An 8691-nucleotide genomic window follows, 5' to 3' on the forward strand; every position below is an offset into this window, starting at 1 on the left:
CAAGGAATCAAAAATTTATATTCTTACTCATGAATATGAAATCATAAAATGAATGATGATGAATTTGTTTCTATAATGTACACTCGTTTTACTAACATTATAAACAGCTTGACAGCTCTCGGCAATGTTTATTCCAGTTTGGAGATAGTAAGAAAAATTCTCAACTTTCTGTCAAAACGTTGGGAATCAAAAGTGACTACGATTCTTGAAATTAGAGATCTTAAGAAACTTGAAGTAAATGGATTCATCGGATCACTTATCACTTATGAGTACACATTAAAAAGAGGAGAAGAAGAATGGAAGCTAAACAAACTTGGCACTTAAAGATGTTCCTTATGAAAGTGAAAGTGATGAAAATGAGGAAACTAACAACAAAGATGAAGAAATTGCGATGATAACAAGGAGAATTAAAAGATTCTTAAAGAGAAATAAACCTCCTTAAAGGAAATCATTCAAAAAGTTTTCCATGAAAGATACAAGTAAAAATGACTTTTTAACATATTACAAATGCAATAAGCCTGGACATATTAAGGCGGATTGTCCTCTGCTAAAGAAAAATCGAAACAAAGGCAAGAAAGCACTGAAAACTACATGGGACAATGATTCAAGTAGCTCATACAACAAAGCAAGCAATGGAGAATCTACAAATTTTTGTATTATGGCTAAAGACGACCTTGAAGTAACAGATGTTGACAATATTGAAAATCCTTTATATGAGGAATTGCAAAATATTTTGGAAGAGGGATATGGGGAACTTGAGAAATTGAGTATCAAATATACTACCTTAAAAAACAAAAATTCTTCTTTAACAAACAAAATTGATTTATTAAGAAAAGAAAACATCATTTTAAAAGATGAAAATCATGAGTTGAAGAAGAAAGTGGCTGATTTAGAAAAGATTTTTGAAAAATTTACAATCGGAAAAAGACATTTTGAAAATCTTCTTGGTAGTCAAATAATTGTTTTTTACAAGGCATGCTTGAGATACATGCCAAAACAAAAATACAAACCTTATAAAAACTTATTTGATAATCATTCTAAATCAAAATCCAGTATTCAAAATTATATTCATAAAAATAAATTTTTCAAAGAAAAATAATATTACAATTACTCAAGTTCTTCATATATGTCACATGTTATATGTAACTTTTGTAATAAAAATAGTCATAATTATCATGCTTGTACTAGTAGAAGAAAACATACAATGACTATTAGAGCCATATGAGTACATAAAAATCTTGTTTCTCCTAATACTAATAAATGAAGGACCCAAAGAACTTGGGTACCAAGAAAAATTATTCTAGTTGTTTTTGTAAGTATGCATGAAGTCCTCCATAAGTAAAAATAAGTAGTTTTTAGATAGTGGATGTTCAAGACACATGATAAGAGACAAGACTAAGTTCATTAATCTTGCATATAAAGAAGAAGGACACGTGACATTTGGAGACAACTCAAAATAGAAGATTGTGGGAATAAGTAAAATTGGTAATGAATCTTCGCTCATAATTAAAGATGTTCTACTTGTTGAAGGTCTAAAACATAACTTTTTGGGCATAAGTCAATTATGTAATAAAGGACTTATAGTTACTTTCAAGAGGGATAAGTGCATTATTTTGAATGATCATGATTGCAATGTTTGTTTTATTGCTTTTAAAATCAACAATGTTTATACTATTGAATTTGAAGAAATTGCCTCACAAGATACTATTTGTTTTTCAACTCAAAATGAAATGAATTGACTATGGCATAGAAGACTATGTCATGCTAACATGGAACTTATTTCCAGACTTTTAAAAAATGATCTTGTGAGAGGTTTACCAAAGGTAAATTTTCTTAAAAACAAAATTTGTGATGCATGTCAATTTGGTAAACAAACAATAACTTCTTTTAAAACCAAGAAACAAATTTTCACTACTAGACCACTATAACTGATACACGTGGATCTTTTTGGACCAAACCGAGTTGCAAGTCTAAGAGGAAAATATTGTGCATTTGTTATTTTTGATGATTTATCTAGATATACTTGGGTCATCTTTCTTGCTCATAAAGGTGAGGCACATAATATCTTTACCAAGCTATGCAAGAGAATTCAAAATGAAAAGGGTTATACTATTTCAAGTATCCGAAGTGAAAGGGGCAAAAATTTGTTAATAAAGATATTGAAACTTTTTTTTACGAAAATGGTTTTATGCATAATTTCTCTACTCCTCGAACTATTCAAAAAAATGGGGTAGTAAAGAAGAAGCAGATATCTATTTAAGAGATGGCAAGAACAATGTTTAATGAGAACAACTTGCCTAGTTATTTTTGGGCCAAAGCGGTAAGTACTTCTTGTTATGTTATAAATAGAGTTATATTAAGGTCTAAATTAGAAAAGACCCCTTAGGAGCTTTGGAATGGAAAAAAGTCTAACGTTAGTTACTTTTATATATTTGGATGCAAATGTTTCATTTTGAATGACACGGATAATTTAGGCAAATTTGGTGCAAAATTTGATAAATGTATCTTTCTCGGATAGTCTACTAATAGTAAAGCTTATAGAGTTTTCAATAAAAAAAACTTTGATTGACAAGAATCTATGAATGTAGCATTTTATGAATCTAATCCTCTACTTTCCAAGAAATTTGTTAATGAAGAAACAGAAGCTATAAAAAACATGGAAAGCCTCAGACTCAATAAAGAGAACACCGCAAAGGACATTCAACATGGAGACATCGGGAAAGATCAACAAAACTTAATGCAAGATGCAACCAAACAGTGGAAACTTGTGAAAGATCACCCAGCGGAACAAATTCTAGGAGAACCATCATAAGGTGTAAGTACTCGATCATCTTTTAGAAATGTTTGCAATCATACTGCATTTCTTTCTCAGATTGAACCTATAAATATTGATGAAACACTTCTTGATAAATCTTGGATTCTAGCTATGCAAGATGAGCTAAATCAATTTGAAAGAAATGATGTTTGAGCACTTGTTCCTAAACCTAAAAATTATATTGTTATTGGAACAAAATGATTTTTTAGAAACAAGAAAGATGAGTCCGGAGTCAACACTAGAAACAATGCTCAACTTGTACGCTAAGGTTTCAATCAAGAAGAATGAATCGATTATGATAAGATAAATGTATCGGTCGCAAGATTAGAAACTATTCGAATGTTATTTGCTTGTGCTTGTTATAAAGATTTCAAACTTTTTCAAATGGATGTTAAGAGTGCTTTCTTATATGGTTTTATAAATGAATAGGTATATGTTGAGCAACCTCTAGGTCTTGAAAATTATATTTCTCCAAATCATGTTTTCAAGCTCACAAAAGCACTATATAGACTTAAAGAAGCCTCTAGAGCTTGGTATGAGAGACTCAATGGTTTCTTGATTGAAAAAGATTTTTCAAAAGGAAAAATCCCGATACATCTCTTTTCATCAAACATGAAAATGATGATATTCTTCTAATTCAAATTTATGTGGATGGTATAATATTTGGTGCTACTAATGAAAATACGTGCCAAGATTTTGCTAAGAGTATGCAGAAAGAATTTGAAATGAGCATGATGAGAGAACTTAACTTCTTTCTCGGACTACAAATCAAGTAAGTAAAAATTGGAACATTCATTAATCAGTCAAAAAATATCAAAGAATTATTCAAAAAGTTTGAGATGGAGGTGCAAAGAAAATTGGAACAACAATGAGCCCATCCACCAAACTTGAGAAAGATGAAAGCGGTAAGCTAGTTAACTCAAAGGTATATCGAGGTATGATTGGTAGTCTATTATATTTGACAGCCAGTAGACCGGATATTATGTTCAATGTATGTTTATGTGCACGTTTTCAATCATCTCCCAAAGAATCTCATTTGATTGCAGTTAAGAGCATTCTTAGATATCTTACTAGTACAATTGACCTAGGGTTATGGTATCCTAAACACACTTCTTTAGACCTAATCAACAACTCAGACGCAGATTATGCTGGTTGCAAAGTTGATCGAAAAAATACTAGTGGAACATGTCATTTTTTAGGTCATGCACTTGTTTCATGGTTTAGTAAAAAGCAAAAATATGTTGCAATATCTACTGCTGATAGAATATGTTGATGCGGTTAGTTGTTGTGCTTAAATTCTTTACATGAAACAACAACTTGATGATTTTAAGCTCATGTATAATCACATTCTAATAAAATCTGATAATACAAGTGCTATAAATCTTTCAAAGAACTTAATACAACATTATAGAACTAAGCATATTTAGATTAGATATTATTTTCTTCGAGATCATGTGCAGAAGGGCGATATTGTACTAGAGTTCACAAGCACACACAATCAGTTGGCAGACATTTTCAGAAAACCTCTGCCAGAAGATAGACTATGCATGATTAGAAGAAAAATAGGAATGATGCATGCCATGAACATCTGTTAAATATTTTTGTTTAATTATCTCAAATGATTTACACAAATTTGAGATTTTTAGCATCATTTTTCAAGCGCTCTTGCTCTTCATTTATCAACATGCTATCTTTATCTAAAGAATTAGGCAGTCGAAGTGAAGAGACAAGCAAGGATTTTAAATCCTTATTCTCCTACTTTAAGTCTCATATTTTATTTTATTTTTTTTGTTAGACTCGTGAACAAGTCGTTGAAGTATATAAATATTCACCTTAAGCTTTTCAACCTCATGACTTCTGAATTGTAACTGCCAGAAAAATGTGACAATGGATGATGAGTATCGAGTATCGAGACTCACAAGTTCATAAATGACATCATCATCTGCTTTATTAGTCAGATCACTCTCATGTTGCATCATGACACATACGGCAGATGCAGAAATAACTTGTGACTGAGGTGAACAATACCTCATATATTGCTCACGTGGATTACTGAAAGAAGATTGATGAGCCATTGAAAATTTGTAGAATAAGAATGAAGATGAATTCTAGAGATGTGAAGAAGATTTGATACAAATTAGATGAAGTTGAAGACTGCTTTTATAGAGATAGAAATAAGCACAAGACAAACTATCATCTCTCTTGAACCTCTGCAGTTATCTGCTGATGTTGACTTTATATTTGAACTCTCTCTCGTTTTAGCTCATTTATTCGTGATTGCAGGTCATGAGCATACCAGTCTGTAAATTTCTTCAACTCATTGTTTTCTTGTTTTAACCTTCTATTCTTTCTATCTTTATTAGCAAGCTGTTGACGCAATTCAAATAATTGACTGTTAAGCCGATCAACTTCACTCACCCTCGCCAGTAACCTCCGAGACATGATCATAACAAAGGCAGCATATTGAGCACTGACAGTTCTTGATTATGCCACAACCTCAGAATCAGTTCTACCAGAAAAATGCATCTCTGCTCCTATCATGGTGTTGACAGCCTCATGAGAGAAATTCGGTGGTTGAGGTGTAAAGGGTTCTTGATTCAAATCTGGAACATTAATGGAAGAAAGTTTCTTGGTCATACTATCGTTTTGGATAAATAAAAACTAGGTCAATGAGCAATGTGATAATTTTTTACGTGAATATCTGATGGGTGATAATGGTCATTTTTAAAAAGAAACCCAGAGCTTTCAAATCTTAACAAAATCCCGTTTGTCAACAACATCAAGCGGGTTTAAATCTCCTTCCGCACTAAGTTGATAGAGCTAGGTCTTAAGGCTTTGCGACACTTGTCAGGACTCGGGCGGCAACAATTGTTCAGCTCTCCACAATTTCTACTAACACATTGTTTTTATTTGTCCATTGGTTACTACGGTTCCTTTTTAATGATGCCAAAAGGGGGAGAAGTTTTAGAATAAGAACATTAACATGTTCTTGCCAATGCTTTATTTTAAATTAACATCCCTTGAATTATTAAGCTTGCTATATTTGTTTAGAATTATGTTTATCTATTGCTTGAAAAACTAACGCGCATTTTTAGGAGGAGCTTAAGTATTACTACAAGCCTTAGAGTTCTAGTAAGTATTTGTCATCATCAAAAAGTGGGAGATTGTTGAACCCAATGTTTCAAAGTTCATATAATTATATATTTACATATGGATTTTGATGATAACAAATTAATTAAGCATAAAGGAGTCTCAAAATCAAGTTGTCTACACAATGGAGCCAAGCATATCAACGAATCAAGCATGAGCAAGAAAAAGAACAATCTTACAAATAAAGTTCTTAGAGTAATTTTGTACATCTCTTGATAAAAATTGAAATTGGATTAAGGCTCAAAATTAATCTTTTCTTATAAAGCATCAAATTGCATTTTCTACATGTGCATGATATATTTGAAAATTAAAAATTAAAATTTTGAATTTTTGAAAGAGGATTGATTGTCATCTTTCACATATGTGTGTTTTATTTGAAAAGCTTGAAAAGTGATTGATGCTCTTTTTGACATATGTAAAACGTAGATGATTTTTTTTGAAAATTTTAAAAAGTAAATAATGTTCATTTTGTCATGTATGAAAAGTAAAAGATTAGGTTTGAAAATTTTAAAAAATGAATAATGTTGTTTTTGACAATTGCAAAAAGGAGAAACTTTTATTTGAAAATTTTGAAAAAAGAGTGGTGCTCATTTTTTACATGTGAATCTTTTTAGATTTGAAAATGAAGTCTCATATACCTATAAATAGCTCAAATGAGATCTTCAAATTTAAAATAAATAAGAGTATACACACAACCCTTGTGCATGTAGAAGGTGTTCTACATAGAGAATAGTTGAATCACCATATGCAAAGTAATTGCAAGTGTAGAGGGTGTTCTACACGGATTCTTTGTATCAGTACTGCTCAAAGATGTAATAGGTTTCTATCTCCATCTGAAAGAGGTTGAATAGTAAATTTGGGAATCCTCAAGAGGTAGCTTGAGGCGAGGATGTGGCAGTGAGGCTGAAGCTCGTTAAAACATTGAGTTTGCGTCTCTCTTATCCTTACTCTTTATATTTACTGATGTTTCGCATTGTGTTCATATTTTATATTGTGTATTTGATTTATAATTGTCAATTCTTAAAAATAACTCAATTCACCCCCTCTTCATGTGTTAGTCATCTGGGCAACAATAACATTTTTAATAGGCTATAAATTCTGGAGTCACATGTAATTCATTAGCCTTTGATACTGATGGATCTTCCACTCCTCGCAAGTACGGAATGATGCGTGAGATTTCCAGTTCAAAAATCGTATCGGGTGCTCGAGTTATTTTCGAACTGACATATATGTACATTGTAAATTCAAACTATACTTTTTTAAGAGCATATATATATATATATATATATATTTAGATATAGATACATGTGCATATGTATATTCATTGCTTGTTCTATTTCTTTGATTGAAAAGTTTTTTTTCTTATAAGCAATAAGAAATTTTATTAATGCAAGTAGATAGGCATAGCCCAAAGATTTCTTTTGTTTTGCAGGCAGAAGGACTAGTTGTCATTCTCATAGGCTCGTGACTTGTATTTTGTGGAGTGAACACACTTCTGATAAAAACTTGCAGAGAGCTTTAGTCATAGAGAGAGGCTATCTTCCGGCCTTTTTTTGCCACAAAGAAACATGCTCTATCGATATGGAGAGTGCTTGCCAAACTCTAATGCCAGATTAATGTGGGTTTCCGCTTGGGATTAAAATGAAGAAATAATAAGCTGTCAATTTTGTCACTCATTTTACTTGCACTATCGTTTTGATCCCACCAGCATGCATTTTCTTCTGGGTTATGAGTACCTTATCTTACCTCCATTTTTTCACACATTACTCAATAACTATTATTCTCGCAAGATGCATATCATATGTTTCTATAAATTATATAGAGATTAGTTGGACGAAAACAAGAAGAAAAACACACACATATAATAGTGGATATAGGCGTATATCTTTTGTGTGCTTTGGTTTGTATCTTTCTTCTATTGTTGACAGTGGCCCATGTTTAAAGAGTTGGGAATTTGGGATCGATCCATGCCCAACTCCCCTTGATTCTTTCCTTCTTTTTTCCCCTCTAACTCTCTTTTTTTGCTTCGCCCTCATTAATTTTGTTTGATGTTCTGTTGTATCTTTCCAATTCTATATCCACAGAATTAATACTCTTTCCATTTGGTGCAAAGATTGACAGTGATGTACATTATTATTTAAAGATTCATGCTCTATACACCTGGGATGAATTATAATATATAGAACTTTTCGACGGAAAATTGTAATTAGAGTGGTGGCTAGAATTTGATAATCTACCTTGTACTAATTTATACATGATATAGAGCCCCTGATGTTTGCTAAATCTCATCTTCACGATCTTTTAAAACAGGTGGAACGTTGTGCATTCCACTCAAGAGAAAAAAAAAAATTGAGACCCATCATAAAAGGTGAATTAGTAGATTATAGTTTTTTTTAATGACTTCAGGAGATCATTATTCCCTTGTTTGTAAGTTTTTTTTTCTTTTTACAATGGGTGAATTTAACATTGTCCTCTAGGTATGATGTAGGACTTTGTAGATGTTTATGACAAAGTTTAGTTTTGAAGTCTAACAATTATATCATGTATATGGTGTGTGGTGTAGAGGGCGGATGAATAGAGGTATTCATTAAAATACTGAATATCATAATTCCCGAATAATGAACTTACATGTATTAAAATAAGCCTATTTAAGAGGGAGGGAGAGCCTGGAATCTAGCTAACAGGAGTGTTAAGGACATGTTTTACACTACCAATCGCACGGATGG

The sequence above is a fragment of the Juglans microcarpa x Juglans regia genome, chromosome 5D (assembly GCF_004785595.1).
Source record: "Juglans microcarpa x Juglans regia isolate MS1-56 chromosome 5D, Jm3101_v1.0, whole genome shotgun sequence".
Taxonomy (NCBI): Eukaryota; Viridiplantae; Streptophyta; class Magnoliopsida; order Fagales; family Juglandaceae; genus Juglans; species Juglans microcarpa x Juglans regia.